The following is a 24,953-nucleotide window of genomic DNA, read 5'->3' on the forward strand; positions in this document are numbered from 1 at the left end:
AAAGGTAATAATTTGCAACTCTAAGAATGAGTGACTTCTACCAAAGCTTTTCAGACCTGGAATGCCCATTCCTCCTCAACATGGAGCAGGGTGGACAAGTAATGAAAAGTGCTTTTGTCATCGCTGCTTTTTATGCTGAATATTGTTTACCATCATTCTTGAGAGTTTTGCAAATAAAACAGGTTTGCCATAGAACTATTGATACTGCCATCTAGCGCAAGGAGCTGCTCTATTTTTAAAAAAAAAAAAAAAAAGTAAAGAAAAGAAACTTAGTTTTAATTAACTGAGAAGGCTGTCAGTGTGTTTCTCCCATGCATTGCAGCAAACAGATATAACACTTGAAAAACTGTCCTCTCATTTCAATGGTCAACACAGATATGTCCTACTGTTGTAACTATAGACCACAATAAGCCAAAGATCTGAGGTGAAGGTTGGGCAGAAAGTTGTTCACGGGCAGCAATGACAGCTTACTATTAAATCATGTATTGGGAAGAGAAGATTTTCTGCTCCCTTTTTAATAAGCACACCAATTATACAGAAACCAGGGTGTGTCTGGGAAACTAATGAAATGCATCTAGCAAGTGTCAGCCCATGGGGAAAACACACAGCCTCACCCCAAGAGGGTGGCAGATGTTACGACAAAATTATTATTTGCATGTAACACTAATCATTATGCTACATCTGAAGCCAAAGCACCGCTGGCTGTGGTTGCTGTCAGAAGTAAGCCACACAGGATAAGGGTTACACAGCTACTTCCCACAATGGTTTGTGAGGGAGCAGAGGGACTGGAATGAGCAGGACCTTGGGACAGTCTCTGTCCTTGCTATCTGCCAAGGCAGAGCTGCAGGACACAGTGATGGTCACTTGGTGTCCTGCACATGCTGAGAAGTCCACACTAGCTATTTGTCCTTCTTTCAGTCAGCAAGGACAGGTGAGAAAATAATATTGCCAACTAGATATCATGTCCAGCTGTTTCAAGTGTCACTGTCTAATACCAAAAAAAAAAAAAAAAAAAAAAAAAAAAAAAGCAGCACATCTTAACTAAGTGATTTTCATGGCTCTAAGATTTAGCACCCCACTCACATGGTGAAGAGTGGAGGCCTGCTTCTGTCCAGAAAAGATGCATCTCCTTCCAGGAGCAGGAGTCAAAACTCACGGTAAAAGCTTTACTCACTGCAGGAGTCTGCCTGCTTCCCCCATCAACTCATAAAGGGAAAATAATGAAACCCATCTCTTTAATTAACTGCCCAAGTTACATGATGTTAATACGCTAAGAGGTCTGCATTTCACTTTTGGTATAACAATGCCTGTGCAGGACATCTGGAACTACCTAGTTTTTCTGGATGAATAGCAGGAATGTTTGTGCAGGGAGTTTTAACACCATCCCGCAGTAAAGCATCTGAAAAAATACACCTCTAGCAGTGAAAAAATCCTTATATCAGCAGCCTGCTGCTTGTCCACCTGCAGCTCTTAGGCAGGACGCTCAGACTTACTCTGCTCAGCACCTCCGTGAGACAAACCAGAATAGTTTTCCTGCTAGGAAAAGATGACTCTCCTTACAGACAGTCTTGTACATGAATTCCCCTTACACCTTAGGTCTGGAGACTTCAAGAGCAGTGATCCAGTAATGCTCTCTTGCTCGCTCTCTCAGCAGCATCCCAGAAGGGAATAAAAAGCTCTTTGGTTTTGTTAAAAATAGACAGGTTCCACTAATTTACAAAAAAATCATACAGGTGTGGAGTCTAAAGCTTTTTAAAAGAACAAATACTTTGCTACTGGCACAGCCTGAAGGCAAGTCTAGATTTTTATGAATTGCTAGAGGTTTCCTGTGTGGCACCTAAAAATCTTTGGAAGAGAAAACCCCTGGAGCCTGTGTACATTTGTACACCATGGAAAGCAGTTGCTTTCTACCCAGTTAGCTCACCCACATTGCTGAACAGTCCCGAGAGGAGAAATCAGAAATCAGCAGACAAGCCTCAGTCTGGCACCCTTCTTTCAAGTGGAATTACAAAGCTTTTTTTGCTTGGTAATAGAAAAGATTCACTTCAGGAGATTGTATGTCACTGCAAAGAAAAGTAAACTAGTCCACACCACAGACAGCTGCATGGTAAATCCAGTCTTCTTTGTGACCAGGAGACCAAGCCTTGTGGACAAGGCAGCAGTCACTTCTATCTACTCTTCTGCTGCCCTTCAGCACCAGAAAAGTTTTGTCTAAACCTGAGTAGATCCATTACTTACAGTTGGGCCTTTATCTAAAAAATCAAAAAGAAGACCCACCTTTCCCAACTCAGCAAAAACTAAGGGGAGAGAAGCCTAATGGCCCAGTCTGGAAGACACTATGGGAAGTAAGGTGACAGCATTAGCTTCCCAAAAGCAGTCACCCGCTCGTTGTGCCAGTTCCAGGGCCCATCTCTTGCAGCTGCTCTTAAAGTCAAAGCACTCAGCTAGGACCATGAATTTAGGAAGCATTGGCCTGCAGCTCCACTTTGCCATTCCTGGGTCTGGCTAACTGCAACCCATCAGTGGCCACCTGGTCATAACCCAGAAGACAGTACTGAGTCACTTGGTGCCAATAACGCTCCTCAGTGGCATTGTAGCCTGACAGCAAGTCCTACTGAAAAGGTGATGAGCTGTAAAGCTAGGGAGGGAGGGAAAGTCTGGAAGGGAGGAGGACTTGGCAACTCCTTGGCCAGCTCACCCCATTGCAATTCAGGTCTCAACATCTGAAGGCAGAGCTGATGAGCAGTGACACTGATAATATCATGGCAATTAAGAGACCAAACCTGAGTGGCAAGGAAGGAGAGGAATTTCACTGGCAAAGAGTAATGTTTCCTCCTATCTCACACTAAAACAATGACTATCAAATGTTATGAAAAAAGAAGCAAGTCTTTGTTAAACATGTAAACCTCATCTCTGCTAATAGATGAACAAACAGAACAGGATCTGCTTGATTCCTGCTCTCCTCCTCCTTGTTCCGGGCTAGAAATACTTAAAAGATTTCAAAGTGGAAGACAAAAGAAATGCATTTAAGAGTTCCATGATCATATTTTTGCCAGTTTAACAACAAACCTCTAGCAACAGCAAGGACAACAGGTATTTCTTCCCAGCATTTAGCTATCAATACAAGATTAGGCAGGAGAAAGAAATTCTGTGCAACATCAACACACACCTGACATTTTCAATTTAAAAAAATATACAAAAAATACAGTATTTTTTTTAATTATTATTTGGGGTTTTTTACTGGTGTAACTGAGAGAAAATTGGAAGTTTATTTAATAAAAAAAGGCATATTAAATATGTGGCTTGAAAACTATGAATACAGATCAAATGTTTGTCAAGTTTGCCAAAGCTACGGAACATCAGGCAGGATAAAAAGAGAAAGTAAAAATTAGGTACATTCACATAACATTACAAACAATTCATGGAACTCCTTGCCACAGGACATAGTGCTAGAAGTCTTCACAATGAAAAATCTGATGAAAGAAAAATACAATGTATTAATCCACCAAGGATTATTGAAACAAAGAAATCACCTGTGGTGCTAGAAAGCTCTGGCCCACAAATTTTCGGAGGTTGGTGGTATATTCTGGGAATGCATTATTTGCCTGCTCTGTTCCTATGTTATAATCCCTGGACACTCTTATCTTGTCCCTGCCAGAGAACAGATTGAATCCTGTGGACCTTGGTCTGATCCAGTACAGCCACAGCTGCATAAATAAGACACAATAAAACGACAGAGGGAAAGAACCACTTCAGATCATTTCTCCCACTAGAAGCAGCGTTAACAGAAGTGGTTTGAAGTTAGTGTGTTATTTCTAAGTATTTAATCTCATCTTTTAATGGACAAATGCATGCTAAACTCCACCACTCTAGAAAAAGCCTGAGGCATAGTGTGGCGAGCCTGCACTTCTTAAAGCTTTCCAGACAGCTGGCTTTCTGGTTTTCTTGGGTATTTTGTTTGGTTGGGTGGTATTTTGTTTTGTTTTGCTGTTTGCTGTTTTTTGGGGGTTTTTTTTCATGTTTTTTTTGTTTGGATTTTGGTTTTTTTTTTTTAAATCAGCATTTAGCATTTTGAGGCTTTTTGGAATGACATGTCAAAGGAGGCACAAGCTCTGTATCCTATCTCCACAGGCACATGCCAAAACTTATCCAGAATTGCTAACTAAATTTCAAAGGCATGGAAATATTTGACTAGCTCTCCATCAGGTTGTACGAGAGTGCCCGCAGACAGAACTTGTTTGGGGGTTGTTTGGGTGGGTGTTGTTCATCTACAAATAGGGCATTTTGCTAAGGAATGCCTAATGCAAGCTGTATGTTTCTTGAGAGAAGCCTGGCAAATCTAGGGATTAACACCAATTAGGAAATAAAGGTCATTTTCCCACCCACAGTGTGTTGTGCTGAAAATTTGTTCTTCTCAGATTGAGAGGAAAATCTGCTCACTTTTCTGAGTACCATGACTTATTTATATACACAGCATGTTATGAAAAACAGTGTTTGCAAAGGAGGCCATCCTGTTGAACAGAGAGAGAACATCCTTCAGGGCATACTCATGCAGATTTACACAGATACTACCTGATAGCTTAGTACCAAAGCAACCTGGCTCTTGAGAAAAACAGATGCCTGCTGCCAAACCACTGTGGCTGCTCCCCCTCACAACTCTTACAGAGACATCTGGGAACCTCTCAATGTCGTTGCTTTGTTAATTCTTGGCTTTTCTTCCTCACTTTAAGTTGTCTATCTTGATGATTACTCCATGCAGCACCTTATCTTCTGTTGAGCTACCTACGGCATGCACTAGGACTTTCAGCAAGGGCAGAGCCTCACAGAAACGCGTAGCTTCTTGAGTGGTTTTCTGCCCAGAATATTCTAACATTTAAAAAGCAAAGCCTTTCACTTATTTCTTAAAAGACTGTTCACACAAGTTTACCAGAGGAAAACATGAATCCCAGATTGCATCAGCTTCCATCTGCTGAAACCCGCATGGCCCCAGAGCAAAAGCAAGCTGGGCTGGGGAGGCATTGCAACCCTCTGACCTATGTCAAGGACAACTCTCCCCAGAGTCCTCTCGCAAGCCCTTTGGGAATGTAGGGCTGCTCACTTCCCAAGGGGACTCCAGAGGCAGCTGCCTGCAGTTCAGTTCTGCAGGCAGAATGGCATCAGCTAGTGAACTTCAAGGTGCACTGTGGGATTCTCACCCCGATATCAGTTGTGTCCTTGTCACAAACGCCATGGGCAAACATCTGGATTTCAATAACTGCACTTGCTGTACAAGCCTACAAAACCCATCTATACTCACCTTTCTGTCCATCTCACCCCTTGTTGTTTCTGTACTAAGAGACAGAGACACTAGCAGGAGACCCTAATGAGTCACTTCCAAATCCTTAGACTCATTAATTCTCTTGCACATGGTAATAAAGCCAATGCAGGATGATTTGTACATTATTAACACTGTGCAATATTAATACCCTTTTTTTTTAAACAATCCAATGTGACTAGAATAAGAATAATCCTATTTCCACACAAGCCAAAAAACCCAGCAGTCCTGCAGTGCATCTCACAGCTAATAGAGAATGTACATGAACTGATCTTTCTTGGGGTCTGTACTCCTTCCCTAGACTCATTCAGCACGTTTTGGGGAGACTGGCGAGGGACACTCCACCCTGTAAAACAGGCAGGGCTAAGAGGTGTGGGAAAAACTGGCGTGACAGAATGGAGGGTGTGTGGAGCACCCCGGTGTAGTGCCGCATTGAGAGGATTCTGCTGAGTACAATTGCATAGGCAACGTCCCTCTGCAGCCAAAGGAGGCTCTGTGGCCTATGGAGGTACCATGAACTGCTACATTCATAGCACTTAAGACATAGCACTTAACAGGAAGAACCCCACAGTGATAAAACTCATACTTCTTCTTGTTGTGTTTCCAGACTTGCGCTGCAAGCATTCAAAATGCCTACCAGTGAATGGCAGTTGTGCTCATTAGAGGCATGGCTTTGTCTGGAGCTCTGAAGGCACCAGGAATTAGGAGAAGTACTAAAGCAGGATGACGGCGCCAGTTCCGCTACATTGCAAGCGTGCCAGAGAGGGCTTTGTGAAACTCCAGGCATGCGATTCAGCCTGCTCAGGCGACTTCTGGGCTGAGGGCAAGAACCAGAGCGTATCTCTGACTTCATTCTAGTTCCAGGCTGTAAGCCTCAGTGGTCCATAAATAAATGCTAAGGTCTACCCACTGCCCTCTTACCTCTAGCAAGAACATTTTTGGCAGGCTTTGGCTCAGAAGTCCTGGGAACCATCTCACTATATATCACTCCCTTTAATGCTTTCACCATGAATTGAACCATGCTTCTGAAAACCCTACAGCCAAGTTTCAACACTTGTTACTGTTTTGGAAGCGAGTTGTACTTTTATGCATAAATACCAGGAGACAGTACAAAGATTAACAGAATTCGTCAAGAAGTTAATATACACTTGCACCTTTTAACTTTCTCATTATTCAAAACCTGAACACAAATACATGGAAAGCCTAATACTGGGGGAAAAAAAAAAAAGGTATAAGGAGATTTCTCCGATGTCTGTTATGGCTGTTGTCTAAAGCCTAGAAGAGCAGTGCCAAGTTAATTCTCTTTAAGGACAGTCTGCAGTAAACACAGAAGAAAACATAAGTTTCAACTCGCCCAAGCACAATAAAGCTGCCAAATTGTCTTTCTTTTGTAGGCAGAGTTTAGACTAATTTTCCCATGATCACTGTGTGCCTAAAGTCTTCTGCTTCCCTCATACATTATATGCAGCTGTTAACAGGCTTGTAACTAAGATTTATGAAAAGCTGTCAAGCATAAAGTATAATACTGTTGGGATTAACTCTGAATTCTCATAATAAAAGAGCATCCCACCAGTGGAACAGCTGTCGATTACTAACCTGCAGTGACTCAGGCTGTAGAGCAAACTCTTACTATACTTCCTATACTATTCTATGCAGAGTATCAAATAAGGACAGAGCACACAAGCTGTGTGAAATTAAAGCCATTTTAGTAGTGCTAAATAAAGTATGCATCTGTATGAACTGCCACAAAGAATCATGCATACCAGATTGCTGAAATAAAAATACCAGTTACATTTATCTGCATACTGTCTCTTGCTGAGGCACCAAACCCTATAATAAATAATACTATTCCTTGTATAGTTTCATAGAATCATAGAATCACTAGGTTGAAAAGGACCCACTGGATCATCGAGTCCAACCATTCCTATCAATCCCTAAACCATGCCCCTCAGCACCACATCCACCTGTCCTTTAAACACCTCCAGGGAAGGTGACTCAACCACCTCCCTGGGCAGCCTCTGCCAGTGCCCAATGAACCATTCTGTGAAAATTTTTTTTCTGATATCCAACCTGAACCTCCCCTGGCAGAGCTTCAGGCCATTCCCTCTTGTCCTGTCCCCTGTCACTTGGGAGAAGAGGCCAGCTCCCTCCTCTCCACAACCTGCTTTCAGGTAGTTGTAGAGAACAATAAGGCCTCCCCTCAGCCTCCTCTTCTCCAGGCTAAACAACCCCAGCTCTCTCAGCTGCTCCTCGTACGACTTGTTCTCCAGCCCCCTCACCAGCTTCATTGCTCTTTGGACGCTCCAGAGCCTCAACATCCTTCTTGTGGTGAGGGGCCCAGAACTGAACACAGTACTCAAGGTGTGGTCTCACCAGTGCCGAGTACAGAGGGAGAATCACCTCCCTGGACCTGCTGGTCACACCGTTTCTGATACAAGCCAAGATGCCATTGGCCTTCTTGGCCCCCTGGGCACACTGCTGGCTCATGTTCATTCAGCTGTCAACCATTACCCCCAGGTCCTTCTCCTCTGTGCAGCTCTCCAGCCACTCTTCCCCCAGTCTGTAGCGCTGCATAGGGTTGTTGTGCCCCAAGTACAGGACTCGGCATTTGGCCTTGTTGAACCTCATGCCATTGGCCTCAGCCCAGTGGTCCAGCCTGTTCAGATCCCTTTGCAGAGCCTCCCTACGCTCCATCAGATCCACGCTTCCACCCAGCTTAGTGTTATCCGCAAACTTGCTAACGGTGCACTCAATGCCTTCATCCAGGTCATTGATGGACCCAGTACAGAGCTTTGTCGCTACTTTGCCACTGACATTTGACTCTCAGGATCTCAGTTTCTCTAAAGCTTATCTCCTTCCTTACAGAAACCCAAGCTAGCAGCCCTACTTTCCCTCAGAAAGATATTTGATACAAACAGCTGAAAAGGAAAAAAGCCCATGTTTCCTCTGAGACTTCTTCCTTCAAGCAGCGTGACCTTTGCACAGGCATGTGAGGTGCTCAGAAAACTACCATCTCCTCTCCTTGGACAAAGCAGGAGAGCAGATTCGACAGCAAAGATTCTGCTGGCAGGGGGCTAGCAGTAGCCCTTAAACTAGGAGTCTTGCAATACCTCTGCTGATCGCATCAGTGGCTGCTGAAAGGAGAGGTCTTTCTAGCCCTACCCCTCTGCCACGATCCAGCTGCTCCCTGGGTGCCTTACTGTAAGCTGATCAGACAGATCAACAGCTAGAAAACATTGGGATTTTCCCCTGTAGTGAGTGCTGTGTTCATGTCCATTTAGTCCTCCGACCCAGATCACATGCAGGCAGGCAGATGGGCTGGTGTGCTGGCACATGGGGAGGTCGTGGAGCAGCACTCACTGAGGAAAGTTTAAGCCAAATCCAAAGAGAGACTGGCCATATCTCCCATCCTCCCTTCCTCATGCCACCTAGCTCTCAAGAAGATAGCAAAGAACCAGCAGGAAACTTGTGCTTTTCCTCCCTCCGCTTTCCCCAAAAAGGGTTTGTCCCACTTGCAGCACACAGTCAAGGCAAGTCAGTGTTTCCAATGATTCTCCTTGAGCTTCCACTGATACCCAATCTGTGCAGGGGTCAGTAAGACATAGAAATAAAGACTAAGGCTGTGCCATACTGCTGCAGCCTCAGGGAGTGGGAGACTATCACACAGCCTTAATCTTACTCCCCTCTCCCACAGATCTTAACAGCTGCACCTGTGGCAGTATTCACAGCATTGTGGTACATAACTTCAGCAGTGCTTGCTTTGCATGTTGAACAGCAACTAAAAATCAGTATAATCATCTCAGACAAAGCATGTAACTGCACATGTGGTAATTATCATCTGTTTGAGTTGTAATCATTATTCTGCAGGATTAATTGCCCAGGGAAAAGAAAGGGACAGATTAGTGCACTCAATAGTTGCTTCAGCACGTCTGCACCTTCAAAGGTGTGAGTATCACCTGGTGCCTTGAATGGAGCTTCCTCATTTCTGTTCCAAATTTTAATTTAAAGAGCAAATAAGAAAGCAGCTTGAATTTTGTAGTGGCAAAATGAGGTCACAACTGCCAGTGTTTTCGCTACTTTTTCAGATTCTCATGAAAAGGACATTTTTCATAATGAGACAGTATATTAATTTTTTGATGCCTTGTAATAGACAATAATGCTATCTCAAATCATCTTACAATCTCACTTGTAGAGCCTGCAACAGACAACAGTTTATAAACAATGGAAGCAAGCCAAGATAGAGCAGAATTTGCAGAGCCGTTCAGGATACCACAGGCTGCTGGCTTTTGAGAAAGTCTGAATTTCTTGCCTCTTGGTTTGTTCTAACTGCATAACAGGACACAAACAGAGATAATGTCTTTTACAGTTATGCTTTATGTAGTCTTGTATGTACCATAACAGAGAGCCACCTCATGGACACTGCCTGTGGAAGTCCTAGCATCCAAATAAACATCTCCTTTCTACAGCAGCCAAGGATAAGTTCCTGCTCCTGCAGAGCTGTTTGTGACTTCGGGAACTGTGACCCCAAAACTCTCCTGAATTCCACAACAATTTGCCACTTTGGAAAATAAACTCAAACAGGTAAGTGACAAAAGCATACCAATAGTCCACTGCCAAAAAGTTAATCTTCTTTCTAAACATGCCCTTTTCTATATGCACTGAGTGTTAGAGTCAATAACAAAATAAATCTTTGCCTCCCAAGATGCATAAGAGAAAACAATCAGATTTAAGGTATATGAACAGCTACTAGTACACCAGAGAGACACACGTGAAAAACCTCTGCAGGGATTCTAACTCTTCCTGATTACACAAGAGGAAAAGGCATAGGTGCCCAAGACTAACAGTAGTCAGATGAAAACAGTTTTGATTGGTTACAACAAAAGGACAAATAAAATTATCCTATCATCTTGTACATGCTTGAAGGTCCGCTCTCTAAGAAACTGTGTTTACAGACTTAAGCATGGACAACTTCTGCCTGCTAAAATGAAAATGAGTAATTTTACATTTCACTCTCCATTGCATAAAGATTAAATTGGCTTTTGTAACTGCCCGCTGAAACCCAGCATGCAGTGTTTCCCTGAATTACTCTGTGTGAAGAACGCCGCAGTGAATAGCAAAACAGAGAACAATTAAGATAAATTACCAATGCTATGCATTTCTGCCCATTCCTTAACATGGGTTCTCTCTGATTCTTACTCAATTGATTTATTTCACTCACATGGTAGAAATCTCTCTTTCATCAGGTTAATTTTCCGCTGACCAGCATGCTGAGTGAGGACTGCTCACTTTCCAAACCATGCCATTTCTCCTCCTCTCCTTATCTCTCCAAGGCACATTTGTCCAGCCTTGACCTAGATTAGGAAGCTTTTCCAGCTGAAGAACCACCTGCTGAAGGTGTATTGTGTACGCAGAATGCACTCACACACTCCGTCTTCTTCATTTTCCCCAGATAAGAAGTTTTGGTACTCCTCTTCCTGTGCACTGCCCCACCCCACTCCAATCTGCTCTTTCTAAAACCACAGTGCAACACACACATGCATTTCCTGCACCAGAATTCTGCTCTCAATTGTTACTTACTCTGTCCAAAAACACGATTCTAAGCATACGCTAATATTTACAGAGAAAGCAAGGTCATTTTAAACCCAGTGCTAAAGAAGGGTGTATGTTTTATAACCTTGGTAACTATGAGGTTGTCAGTATGGTAAGAAATACCACTGTTAGGTCTCATTAATAAGTTTAAGAACACAAAACAGCCTTCCAAGAACAATGAATCACTGGCCATCTGCTAAGGTACTGTCACCCAAGGTCACTCGCGTCCTAACCACCAGAAAACTCACAGGGGAGGTTGATCTCTGAGATCGATGCTCCCACCTCTTTCCAGTGCCCATGGCTGAAAGCACTCAGTAAAGACCCAAGTACAAAGCAGGGGGGGAGGGACACAACTCGACATATGATCAATGTAGCAAAAATTTTACTGTATGCTAATGCCAGGCCATTGCTTAAAAATCTGCACCTATTGCTTTCCTGCACTTCTTTTGTAACATGATGAGAAACATAATGAAGCTCTGTGACTGACAGCTCCTCTAACTTCGTTAACCCTCTTTAATGCCACCACTTCTCACTGCTCTTCAGGGAAAATACCAAGCTGCAGTATATTCATGATATAATTGTATTATTGAATCAGAATGCCTTTCCATAGCATTCAGTGGAGAAAACACAAGGAAGACAGAAAGATTATACAGAGGAAATGTAAGAAAAAGTTAAAGAATACTGAAAATCTTCCATCTCCTCTTTTCCTTGTTTTTAATTAATTTCTCGCACAAGGAGGCAGGAGCCATCTGCAGCAAAACAACAAATAAAATCCACTGCAAAGTTCCAATGTTCTCAATGAAGCTTTGCTCTTTTCCAAATTTACTAATTTCTCTAGTCCAATTATTGTATTTATTGAGGTTTACAAATATATAAACAGCTGTAGGATGTACAGATTACCTGGATATCAACACATTCTCTACTATAAACTATTTTTAAGCACATCATTACTACAAACAAACTCTCATAACATACATTTGGCATTTACAAACTATTGACAAACCAAATACCTTTCCCCCACCCCCCAATTCCTGTCTGGCCTGATCAGAGGCAGTTGTTCCCCATCTGAGGGGCGTACCCTCCCTGCTCCTAGTAAGTTTTTCAAACTTAGTGAACTGTGTACCTCCTCAGTAAAAAATAAATCCGTTTCTTCTGCTTTGTCCAAGAAGTGTTCCACAGAGCAAGAGGCAAGAAAAATACCATTAAATGAGCTTCACCAAAAATGTGGGAAGAAGTGGGGAAGTCACCCACCTCCTAGACAAAGAGTGACGCCGCATGACTGGGAACTACTTTCGACTTTGGGGTTTTTTTCCAAAAAAATTTACTGTAATGGGAAATTAATGGACCATGACATATTTCATGTTTATTTGGATTAAAATGCTACATAGATTTTTAACTTTCAGACTCTTTAGTCTTTTCCTTCTCAGCATTTTTACAAGCTAGCTGCTGCTAAGCTATTCAGTGTGTTCAATCTTCTATTTCAAATCCTGCAATAAAAAATAGAAAACTGTCCCCATGTTTCCCACAAGACTGGTTTTCCACAATGATCTATACACCATCACAACAAACACTGCATCAAAAAAGACTTCACAAGTGGAAAAGCGTTGTGGCTTGCAGTCTTCTCTGAAGCCCTGTTATCTCCTGCACGTCCATCCTTCCTTCATACCTGTCTTCTCTTTTTAAAGGCTCTCACATTGCCTTTTTATGTGGTCCTGTCCGTATATTCATTACTCTTATAGGAGGAGCATACATATCCGGAGATGCAAGTTCACAATTCAGAGTTCTCTAGATAACTGCTGTCATTAGCTCATATCCAACTTAAACGAATTATCAATATTATCACTCTCACAGAGCCTTTACAGAAGTACCCTACCCAAGAACAGAAGAATTTGTAGTTCTATATTAGGCAACCATTGATCACCCACACAAGAGGAAGCATGCAATTCAAATTCTGAAGCTCTTTACAGCTCAAATAATTCTTATAAATATTCCTTTCAAAACCTAGGCTTTAGAGCGTTTGTTGCTCATTATTTTAGCCATCTCAAAATTTAAAAAAAAAAAATACCTGTCTTTAAAGCACATGCACAAATCTTTACAAAATTAAGCCAAATGTACACATTCAAAATATGCAGAGCAAGCAGGTTAGCACCACAGCTAATGCTGGGCTAGTATGAGTTAAGCACATACTCTTCTTTTAAGGACCAAACCTGCTACAGAAGAGATGCTCATAGCTGCAGAGTGAACCAGAAGAAGAAAGCTTCTTTTCCTCTCTCAGTTCCTTCAGACCAATGTTCATTGCTCATGTACATCCCCAAATTCTTTGTGTTTTTAAGACTCCTTTTGCCTTCAAAATTTCTTGTAGTTGAGCAGTTTTTGTTCTAGGTGTCTAAAGAGAAAACAGATTTCCAACACTGTCCAATAATTAATCGTGACCACTGATATATCATAAATTGTTTCAGATATCTATCAAAGGATACAATGTCTGAGTAACCCCCCATTCTTTTTAACATAAAGAAAAATTGCTTGCTCTGTCCGAAAGGAGATTTAAGTTTTACATAAATTACTGAGTCTTATTCCTATGCATTTTCAATTTAAAGGCAAGCCCAGTTAACCAACCTCAACCAAGCCACACTGTCATGCATTTAAATCTGTGCTTACCTGCTTAGTCTGATTTCAGCTAAATGAATTTTACAGTTAGGTTAAAATGCACAGCCAAAAGTTAAATATAGACACATAAAATAATGAGATACATATTTCTGTTGCAAAGTTACACCAAACCAGCCAAGCTCCTCCCTGAACAGAAATTCCATCAATTACTATGACTTTGAAAGGCAGCCTCCTGGCTTCTGTATTTCTCCTTAAAACATCAAGAATAATTGAAGAATAACTGCTGAAATAAGGTTTTTTTCCCCTTCTCTTTTAAAGCAGAAGGAAGCTGGTACTTAATTTTATAGTACAGAATTTGAATGAACAGAATGAAGTTATGTCAAAGGGCGACCTAGCAGAAAACATTTTCCTTCTTTCCTACAATTTTTAATTTGGCCAGAACAAGCATTAATCCATCCTCTGCTGAGATTTAAAACCAGATGTCTTGCCACCCTTTTGAATTTGGCATGGAAACTCTTTCACTAAGAGATTTTAGAGAAATACTTCAAGTGCAGCAGCTATTATAAGCCTTTCAGCAAAGTCAATGACAAATTTTCTGTTGACACTGAGGACTGACAGCTACATTCAGCTATAATAGCTTCTAAATGCTTGCGCCTAAACCTGTCTCACACGCCCGTGGCATTGCCAGCATCTGAACCTTCACACTGATCTTTGGGAAGCAACAGTGCGCATCTTCTCCCTTCCACCCTTCTGCACTGGGGAAGACAACTTAACCCTACTGATTTACCTCTAGAGGCAGCTGCAGTCCTGCAACAGCTGCCGCTCTCTGGAAGCGAGGCAGCAGAAGAGATCTATACACTTGGGGCCATGGCAAACAAAGCAGGGGAAGCTGCAACAACATCTGCTGAATTCACTTGTGATTTCACTCCAAAGTAAACCATAGACTCCATGTCAAAAGTGGTGACTCCCTAAAAGTTGTACTTACCTTAAAACTACTTGGGGGGAATTCCTTGGTTTTAAGACACATTAAGCCCTATCACTCATGACGCTCCCTTATAATGGAGTTCTGCAGGCTATTCGGTAGCATTGCCTTTCCTATAGGCACACTACAGAAAGCTTTCAGGAACATAATTTGTCTGGCACAAAATAAAGAAAACTGAAAACAGTACAAATAAAATTTTTTACTGCACAATATTCCAGGTGTACAAGAATATTTTGTGTTAAGTGAGAAGGAGGAAGGGTGGGAAACCTTGAAAAACAGCTTAGGATCATGCTGCATCCACGCCACCTTGCCAAACCTTATTTATTCCATTTTCCATTTCAAAGCAAACTTCAGCACTAAAAACCAGATCATATTTAAGATACTTAAGCTTGCAGTGAGGCAACACATAACCGCTTATTCAATTATTTTGTAGTTAGTTGGAGGCATCACCATTTTCCCAAACAAAACAGCTCAGTTTCTACCTATCTAGCAATTCTTACGCCATTTCTGACCACACAACCACATTTACTCACACTGCACACAACTAAGCCATATTTGCACTGATGCATAATGGGAAAAATTGGTGCAGCCATGCCGCAGCATGTTCATTAAGAGCAGCATGGAAAGGAGGAGGAAACAGGAAGAGGAGAAGGAGAACAGGAAAGCATCCTGAGGCTCTATGTGCTATATATAGCAAATGGGCAGAGCACTTTGGCACACCATATTTCATGGAAACTGCAGGAGAGTTGCCAGCCAAAATGGTTGTTGTTAGAAGAAGAGGGTTAAAAGTGCTCTGCCCTCTGCAAAAAAGAAAGGACTCACCAACTTCATTGTGGAAAGACAATCAATAGAGGCCTCTAGAAGGACAAAACATGATTAGTTATCATGGTTACAGACATTGGTCAAGGACATTGCTCTGCTTAAAGCAAGTTTTGCAGAAAATTCATTACTTCTACCGCTGAAAGTTTGGGCTGGGTATCTAGTAAATCCATTAAATGGACTCATTAAGAATCAGTTTCTGTCACTGCAGAACCCTTCAAAGCAGTTAACAGCATTATTATCAATGGTAATTTGCTAAAATCAGCAACTAATTCATTATCTTCCTCATCTCTTTCAAATTAGTGGCAGGCACTATCCTGTAAAAGGAGAAGAAAAAGGATTTTGTCGACAACAACGTACCTGTGTTGCACAGGATTAGCATGTCCTGCAACCTAGCTGGCAGAAGAAGTGATAGTACTGCAGGCAGTACTGCAGGCAGGCTGAACTACTACATTCTGCAATAAGCACTAATCCTACCCAAGACTTCACCTGGCTGTGTGGCAATGGGCTGTAGATTTCAACAGTGAGGTAATGGGAGCACAAAGCATCTGCATGACCACAAAGACAGGTTTTGCAGCACTGATCAAACCTGAAAGAGGCTGCTGAAGTCTGTCCCACCCAAACAAGTTTTATGTACCTTTTTGTACCAAGGGAGAAGAGAAAGAAGAATTTTCTTTCCTTATAATAGGGCATGCTTCAACTTGTTATAGGCAAAGCACTTAGCATTACACCCAGATAGGGATGGATGCGACCACACACACTTTAACCCCCCGCCCCATGCCTTCAAGAAGAGAATATTCTAGGCAGTACCTTTCAAAAATAGTTGAAGGGTCTCCCCTTATCCTCCACATACCTTAATTCCTATACTGGAAAAAAAACAATCAACATCATCTTATATTTTGACACAGTTTAAAAGGAACTGGAAAGAAATCGAAGGCTGTCAGATAACTTTTGTTCACAAGCCACACCGCCTTGCCTCGCTGCTCTCCTTCCACACTGCATTTATATTGACTCTTACGAAAAATCTCTGTGTTGTCCTTGGGGAAAACTAAAAATTTTTTTTGTTTGTTTTTTAAAAGCAGCTACTTTCGAGTCCTTTTACACTTCTACAACACCTGCACTGGCTATATGGGATTACAAGGACTAATTTTGTTCCAATGCTTTTTCTCATATTTTTAAAAGCCATACTTACAGAGGGTAAGAAAAATTTTGCTGCATCTCTCCATGTATTTTGAGCATGGCCTGCAGAGATCAGTCCAGTGAAAGTGGTCTCTTACATTCCACTCTCAAGGTCTCCTGCACCATTGCTTTCCCAAGGGTAAAAAAATGTGAGATAGCAGCAAGCAACACTCAAGTGACTTGCATAGATTTAATTGCATTAAAGCAATTTTGTGTTCATTGGACTACTTCTGATTGACTTCCAGGGGGGTAAATGAAGAGGTCAGATTTCTGCAGAGAATATTTGGAGGCAGAGCAGGAGAATGCATCCCTGCTGTACTTCATGATGTTTCCTCATCTTACAGTTTCTTATTACAGGATCCACTAACAATGCCAGTGAAAGCTGCTCTTTTAAACAAACACCAGAAACAAACAGTTTCCAAAATTGTGTTTCACTATCACAATATACTTTTTTCAGAAAAAAACATACACACAGACTCCAAGACCACCTGAATAGAAGAAAGTTTTAACAAGGCCAGAATTATAGTACTATGGCTCGTCTGTCCTTCTGTACAAAATCACAAACAACTGGACATTTTCTCAAAACCAAAAAAATCACGGCACATCAATGTCCAATTGTTTGTATTTTCTGTAAGATCAAATCAAAGGTATCATCTTCAACCAGCCCACAGTTTTTAGTTGCCTGGATTACACCTGAACTGCATAAACATTTAAAGTACAGGGAAATTTGCCAGTTTGATCAAATCAAGAGAACTATCATAGACCTAACACATGGCCCATGGAAAACACTTTGTTCCCCTTTCACAACAGCTGTCTATGCATCAAGCAAGCCACAAAATTCATGATCTTGGATATCAAAATAATCTGCTTCAAGATGCTGAAGCCTTCATTTAAATCCTCACAGCCCCAAGACCCCTTTAAGATAAATTATTTTATGCTAGCAGTGAAGGAGTTAGAGATTTACAAGGTCAGTAAGAATTCATAACTTCGGCATTTTAATCATTCATAGCCACTGTATTTGATTTACCCCACAATTTCCATCAGAAAATGTAAAAGTTTTGAAGAATGAGTTATTCTCAATGTAAATCCCCAGCAAGCCTCTGCCAATGTAAATCTCCAGCGAGTCCTTTCTCCGTTACTTTCCATGGAGAAGCAGGAAACTATTCAACCAGTTTAATTGCTTCATTACTTAATGAAGTTCTTACCTTAAAAGGCTATAAATATATGGAAAGCTAAACTAATAAACAGCAATTCTTCATGGAATTCATATAACTAGAGAAGATCAACTACATTTGTACTCTTTGCTACCCTAACACTTTTAAAAAGGAAGGAAAAAATAATCTGTAGAGGTCTGGAATGCTTCTACCAAAGGATATGTATGCACACATTTAAAACAGGAAAATAAACAATTCCATATTAAAATACCAGAGTTTTTTGTTACAAAGTTATTCTAATACAGAAGAGGGAAAATACAATCTGTGGGAAGCTACCATTCCAGAAACTATAGCTTAAAAAGAAGCTTCAGTGTTGGACATTTGTTGCCAAGACTAAGCCTTTGCTATTTTTGCTGGTAAGGGTTTTTATTTTTTTACCTTATTTATTTATTAATTTTTAGTGTGTTCAGCAGCTCACTGTACCTGGTTCAACCAGAAGGAAAGAACTGTTTAGTTTACAGCACAGTTTTAAATGCAAATTATATTCAGTTGACTCTCTAGTCATCATAAGCGTCAACAGGAAAAAAAGCTTGACAAATTTAAGACTGTTGAGATTTTTCATAAACTTTGAAGGAACGCTGAAATTACAAAGCACGCCTAACTCACTATAAAGCATTTTCTCTAAGCATATGCCAAATCATGTATATCAAAGGATTTTTTTAAAATCTACGATGACACTTTATGCCCGATTTTCCATTTCTAGATATTTGTGACAATTTAAAAACTCTTGTTTTCTGCCTACAGTCAAAAATACTGTTTGCTTAGTGCTCCTAGAAATGAAGCTAGTTTCTACTCCATGGAAACGTTTCCATTAGATTTAATGGCACTAAAGAAAAAGCAAGCTTTCATCCTCACACAAATCAAAACTCAGGAGGAAGTTCAAAGTTCAAAATGAAGAGATATTTTACTGCCAATAGGGGAAAAAAAGTCTTAACAAATCAGCCAGCTGTTGCACTAACAACATCAAATAAAGAAATTGTGGAGCTTATTCTACCCTTTATCAATAATGCATGGCTGCGCACAGACAATTTATAGCTGTTTTCCATCACTGGGTATTGTGTAGTACTAAATTAAGTCTACAAAATTCAAGGACAGTCCACCCACACAGCTACTGTAAGCCAGCCAGGCCACTTTGAATAAACATTTTAAAGGCATAAAGTGAGTTTTATTAGCATGCTAAGCCACAGTTCCTAGTGGACAAAGCCATCTCCTTTGAAAAAGTAAAAGTACATTTAGCAGAAGGAGAGATGAGTTACTCTTGAGCCATACAAGTAGAAAAATAGCAAAAAGGGGAAAAAAAAAAATCTACATACATAAATGCAACTACTCTAACCCTTGAATTTACAATTAAAACACCAAGCAAGAAAATTTACTTGTTCTACTTGAAATTGATTGTCAGTCTCAGAAAATCCTGAGAGTGATACTGAACACGTCACATTGTGACAGCAAAACTGCTAAAAAAACAAAGATGGTTTTGACGGTTTTGTTTACATTTGGGTGGCTGCAAAGAGTAATAGCAGTCTTTTTTAATCCTTCACAAGTCACACAAATCAGTAAAGCATGCACAAGGCTTTCACCAACTTAAAGAACTGGGTATCGTAACGAAACCACCTTAACAACATTTATGGAACCAGTAAACAAGGTACAGGCAGGGTCCCTCCACAAGCCAAATTAACCAAGAGGTGGTACACCACAAGCTGGCTGCTTTTGGCTCATCCACTTCCTGCTCCCACAGCAGTCCGAGCACTGGAATGCCTGAGACACAAGAAAGCATCAAGGAACTTGGACCAAATGAGCACGTAATCAGCAAAAGGATGCAGCTGCCAGGTCTGCACATCTGAGTTTTAGCCAGACCCTGCTCTGCTGGTGGCCAGTGTGAAACCTCAGTCCTCCACCCAGGTCCTCACTAGCTTGGCTTCAGGTGTGAAGTCAGGTGTATTCCCAGCCACAATGTGAACTGCAGCAGCACCACCAGGAGGTGCATTTGGGTCACGTTGCAAACTTCTGCTGTTTCTTTTATGGCTGTGCTGCTCTACTTCCCTCTAAAAAAATATTGGCAAGGATATAAGCAGAGCACCATTCCAGGTGGACCCTTCAGATGTGTCTGCTAACTGGCATGACACGATGATGTCCCTGATGTCCCTGCACGGAAAACCTACTTTCATAAAATGTGAAAAAGTGGAGGATGTAGCACAGCATGACTGGGCAGCCTGATGAATTTGTGGCGTATTTAAGGACAACCACAGCAAGGAGCAGGGAGGATTCAAGAGACAGGGCATAAGCCACATCCATTACAAGTTGGTCAAGTGGAAATAGCCAGCCAAATAAAAAAACCCCAAACACATGACTGTTTCATTGCACAGGTGTGGAGAAAAAAACCAACACCACCAATCAGTGGTATGTGGATATGCAGACATTTTTAATTTTCTAGCTAATTGTTATAATATTGTAGAGCAAAGTTTAACTTCATTTACAATAGATGTGCTTTCTCAAAAATCAGACCCCCTTTGCAGATGCAACTATCTCATCAACTTCTGAAGCTAATTACTCACTGTGTAAAAGTCTGATTTAAATGCTTCAGCAAGCCCGGAAAATTCAGGAAGTGAAGAGCCAGAAGTGACTAAATCGTCTCACTACATTGCTGTGCCAGGGCAATCAACCTCCAGCCTTTGATGAAGTTGCTTCACCCTTGTGAAAGCAGAATCTGTCTTCTCTGTCCTACAGGCAGAAACTACCCTAAATTAAGTAATACTGAATCTAGTCACGTTTACTTATAAAATCTTAAAAATTCTGAAGATAAACAGAAGTCTAAAAACCCATCATCTTAACAATTAGCTAAGAAATGCAATTGCTGGGTATTTGTATTTTAATCTGTCAGAAGTGCAAGGTTTTCTTTGGAGGGCCGGTTGAGGTTTCTCCTATTTAATACATTGAGTTCCCGCTGTGAAAAGCAGCAAGCTACTGTTATGAAGTCTGATGATATCTGAGTAAAATCCTTGGCTAAATCAAGGCTACAGGACACAGCTCTAAGAAAGCTCAAACAATGCCACTGAAGCAACCTTGACTTTATAACTAGAAATTAATTTTAATAAGCATGCTGTTCATTTCATGTTGCAAAAGCCTGCACTCCAATTAGAGGCAGACTGCTTTATTGACCTGCACAGGGGTCGCATTCAGTGAAGTTCAGAGACACACAAAATGTTCTCAGGCCCTCTCCACAGAGCACATCACTCCAGTAGAATGCTGGCTTTGCAACTCACGTGCTAAGTACTGCAGTGGTCACGTTAGTATTTCAAAGTAGTGGTTGTTTGTATAAATGTAAAAAGGGATGCCTTGAGCAGAACAAAGCTTTACTACATTAAATACAATTATAGACACACAATCTTCAAACACTGTATTTTATTAAAAGAAATTTTAATAAATTTGGTCCACTTCTCCAAAGACCTGCTAATTAATAGCCCTAGCACACTGAGGTTTAATTTGTAGTACCTCTATTTAGGGACAGCTATTGCTATTAATGCATATACTTTCCTCTCATCCGTAACAGCAAGTCACTACCCAGCACTACTCACATGTACAGTGGAACAGTTTGCTATGCCACTCAGCGTAAGGACAGGCAAAGAAGATATGTATGTATGTATATAACATGAGATATAGTTAAATTCAGAACATCTAAGAAACTCATCCCTTCACCCTGCTCCTCTCTGTGGTCACAGCCTTATAACAGGAGCTGACACAGGAGCTGCCTTTACTGTCCATTTCTTGGCAATTGTACATGGTGCTCCCATCTTTTCTGTGGAGGGCCCAAGTAGTTGACAATTATCACTGCTTTGGCTCCATAGCAGCAGATACAAGTCTGCTCTCTGTTTTCCACATTTCCTGTACTCATACTCTTCCATTGTCTACATGGGTTTCATTATAGCCTCCTCTGATCTCCTTCCATCCCATACCCTTCACAGCATATCCAGACTGTGAATACACTAATTTACTGACACCTGCCGCAGTACACCAGGCAACCAGGTCTGCAAACCTGCAAGAGCAACCTGAGAGTCCCTCTCAGGGACATAGGCATATCTATGTCTCCTTCGCTTAGAAGCCCATGCTTGGCTGAGGGGGCACACTTCTACAGCCAGGACATGGCTGTGGCACGCAGCCACACACAAACTGGGACAAGCCTCGCCACAGTGATACATTCCCTTATTTAGCCTTTTCTAAGCATTTCTTCTCCCTGCCAGCTATAGCCTAGCATCAGGGCTCAGAACCAGTCATGGCTGCTTTCCTCCCAAATCCTCTACAAAGCCCTTTGTCACCAGAAAAAAACTAAATCCACCTAAAAATGCTTTTCCTGGTTTAAAGAAGGAGCTTAGGCAAAGCAGAAGCCCTGGTACACCAGAGTAAAGAAGAGCATCCTGCACTGCTCTGTGTAACTTTTGAAGAGCAAAAGGTGTGGCTGGGACAGTATGTGAGACCAGGAACCACTCCTAAGGGCTGATTTGAAATGCGCTGGCATGAGATCTGCAGTGGAAATGCAAACAGGTTCACAGCAGTTTCCCACAGGTGGATTGCAGCACCCTCTGCCCCTTCTCTGAACTGAGTTTTGCACAAGAGAGCCAAAGGAGAGTCAATGGAGTCTAGATATGTGCACATACACACAACTCATTTAAATGCCAAGTTCAGAGAGTAATGAAGAAAGGGAGGAAATCTGCTTTACCACACCTGCTGCATTTTGCAGTTTGGGAGGCACAGCTAGTGTCCTTGCATCTTTTGGCTCACTACACTCAGCAGTCCTCTGTCTGTTCCAACAGCTGTCAGCAGTTTAAGGCCACATCTGTAAGCACAAGATTTACTCCACAACCAAACAAGCTGTCCCCCACTGCTTGGTTGCACTTCGATTAAAGTAACTGAAGAAGCATGAGACAAGCCACCCTATGTAGTGGGAATGGCCAAACAACTAAATCTTTGCTTTTCAACAGAGGAGTGAAGTTTTACGTGTGTCTTATCTCTCATCTGAACTTGCAGTACACTGCAGTGTACATAAGGTGGGTAGTGACAACTAATAAAAGTAAAGAATACAGGAGCCTGCTGCCACTTCCAGCAGCCTGCTGACACTTCAAACCTAGTGGGGTCCAGGAGTCAGCAACAAAGAGAATTTTTACACGGGGATTACCCACCTGGATTTATTTTATTACAGATGTAATTCAGGCACGTCCTTTGGTGTTGCTCTTAACCCGATTTGTATCTTTGCACAGATTTGTATTTCTGTACAGCCCTGATCTGATTGGGCACTTACACCCAGACCCCGGACATCAAAATGACTCTGCAGCAAGAGGAGGTAATGCTGTACACTGGGCATTGCTTGTCTACAACTTGGAGACAGAAAGAAGCAGCAGCACTACTACAGTACAGTGGACAACTGAGCTTTGAATCCAAGAGTCAGGTACAAAGTATGGGTAATTAACTAATGAAAATGATGGTGGCAGCTGCTCTAGTCAAAGCAGAATAGTCACTTTTCTAGCTACAAGTGCATTTAGTTTCTACAGTCCTCATTTTCTTACCCGTTATGTTTTCCTGGTGAAGAATTTGCCTCAGCCTGATATCCAACAGGCACTCAAGACTAAATGTCTTTACTACTAAAGCATTATTAATATAGAGATGAATGACTAAGGCGTTCCAATGGAAAGGTATACAAGCACTTAAGAGTGTAGAATCTGTGATTTAGGTAAAGAAACCAAGTCGTTCCTTTATTGTATCAATTTTTACCTTGCTAAAATCAGTGAATTTACTCATAACTAACCAATACTGATAGTCAGGTCCAGCCTAAGACTTTATCTTAGTATGGTTTATTACAGAGCAACAGCTGAGGTTGGGACAGTCTGTGGGACCAGGGCTATCCTCTTCCATCTACCCCTTGCAAAAGAAAGTACAACTTACCTTAAAACATGTAACAGTAGTACCAGTCCAAGGCTTTCCTTTAGGCCTTTTCAAAGATCATAAATACTGCAAAAGATTCAGCTAGTTCAATGCTTTAGCATCTGACAACACATTCAGGAACCTGAGAGTCATTCTACGAGAGGAGAAATAAAAAAGCACTAATTAGTCATTGTACGTGTTGGACAATATATCACATGCTTAAAACTGCTGATGTAAAGCAATGCTGCTAAACAATAATGAAATTACTAACAATCACAAATATGAAAGGTTAACTCATTTTTTGCTTCAAAGGTGAAATGCATAAGCAGTATTTTGGCTAAGCACCCTAAAAAAAAAGCACGCATCTTGCAATAGGTATGCGTCATCAGGCATATGTTTCTGCCTTCTCAATTTAAATCCTCTTCCCGTTCAAGTGAACGCATGGAAGCACAGCCCCAGGCATGTCAGGGTATATCAGCCATGCCAGTTACAGAAACGCAACAGCAAGTGTTTAATGAAAGGTAACTGGTACTAGTTTAAACTGGGACACGCAGCAGAAGCCCATGGGAGGTAAATAGTAGAACTATATAAGCCAGAATGTTGGAGTACATAAAAGATACAAGGTATTTTATAGATTGCAGTAAAAGGAGACACATCTACAGTCTGGTTTGACTCATTTCCCTGAATAGGCTTTTTAAAACATTCTTATCATGCAAGGACAAAGTCTTAAACCTTACTGAGTAATGACACTCCAACTGCAGCCAAATTCACATGTGCACCACCACACCACATAGGACAGCTCTTCCTCCACACCAACTCAGCTAGTATGTTCTGTCACCAAGGTTTAAACACCAACTCAAACTTCCAACTCACTTGGCATGTTTAATATCCAAAATGAGCAAAATTCCCCAAACCACAAGTGCACACATACAAAGACATTGTTCCTTGCATGGAGATATCCTGCCTCACAACTATGCACAGGCACAGTCCAAGTCAGCTGCACCCTAGGTCTGTGCCAGTGCTGAATAGTCACACAAAGATGCTGCTATGACATTTGTCAGCAAAGGAAGGATGGAACCAGAGGAACAATAATCTATATCTAGCTTAGATACTCAAGAGAGTTTTGAAATTTATTTTCAGAGAAAGGACGCTTCTTATCATTCAGTTCTCAATCACGTACTTCCTTAAAGCTTTGGTATGAAAACACAGTGATTGTCGTCCCAGTCTGTAAACCTACAGAGGTCTGTGCTTAATATGGCACAATGGAACCACACCATGTAAGAATTAAAGAGTTATTATAAATTAATAAATTGTCACTTAAAGCATGCCACAGACCAAT

At 41.3% G+C, this 24,953-nt stretch overlaps 1 protein-coding gene across 3 annotated transcripts in view; it reads right to left on the reverse strand.

Moving 5' to 3' along the window:
- The window catches only part of KANK1 (KN motif and ankyrin repeat domains 1), a 127,104-nt gene that overhangs the window by 70,279 nt on the left and 31,872 nt on the right, over nucleotides 1–24,953 (reverse strand). For all 3 annotated transcript variants that reach the window (XM_054055124.1, XM_054055126.1, XM_054055125.1), the window contains exon 3: nucleotides 23,636–23,768. The gene's annotated coding sequence lies outside the window, so the exon portion shown is untranslated. The remainder of the gene's footprint in view (nucleotides 1–23,635; nucleotides 23,769–24,953) is intronic.

Source organism: Cuculus canorus, chromosome Z (genome assembly GCF_017976375.1).
Source record: "Cuculus canorus isolate bCucCan1 chromosome Z, bCucCan1.pri, whole genome shotgun sequence".
Classification (NCBI taxonomy): domain Eukaryota; kingdom Metazoa; phylum Chordata; class Aves; order Cuculiformes; family Cuculidae; genus Cuculus; species Cuculus canorus.